This window comes from Petaurus breviceps, unplaced genomic scaffold, assembly GCF_028583685.1.
Source record: "Petaurus breviceps papuanus isolate PSGF00001 unplaced genomic scaffold, PetGlider_PUasm1.0 140, whole genome shotgun sequence".
NCBI lineage: Eukaryota > Metazoa > Chordata > Mammalia > Diprotodontia > Petauridae > Petaurus > Petaurus breviceps.
The window spans coordinates 52,661,861-52,662,134 of record NW_027185698.1 but is presented as its reverse complement, the minus strand read 5'-3'; positions in this window follow the sequence as shown (position 1 = coordinate 52,662,134).

Genomic DNA, 274 nt, shown 5'->3' with positions numbered 1-274 from the left:
GTTGTTGACTCTCTTTTCATGATCGTCTTACATCATTCTCATTTCTCTTCCCAATTTTTCCTCCACCTCTCTTATTTGGTTTTCAAAATCCTTCTTAAGCTCCTCTATGGCCTGTAACCAGTTCATATTTTTCTTGGAAACTTTTGGTGCAGGAGTTCTGACTTCACTGTCTTCCTCCTGTACTATGCTTTGGTCCTTTTTGTCCCCAAAAAGGAGTCTAAAGTCAGATTGTTCTGCTTGCTTTGCTTCCTTTGCTTGCCTATGTTGCCACTCA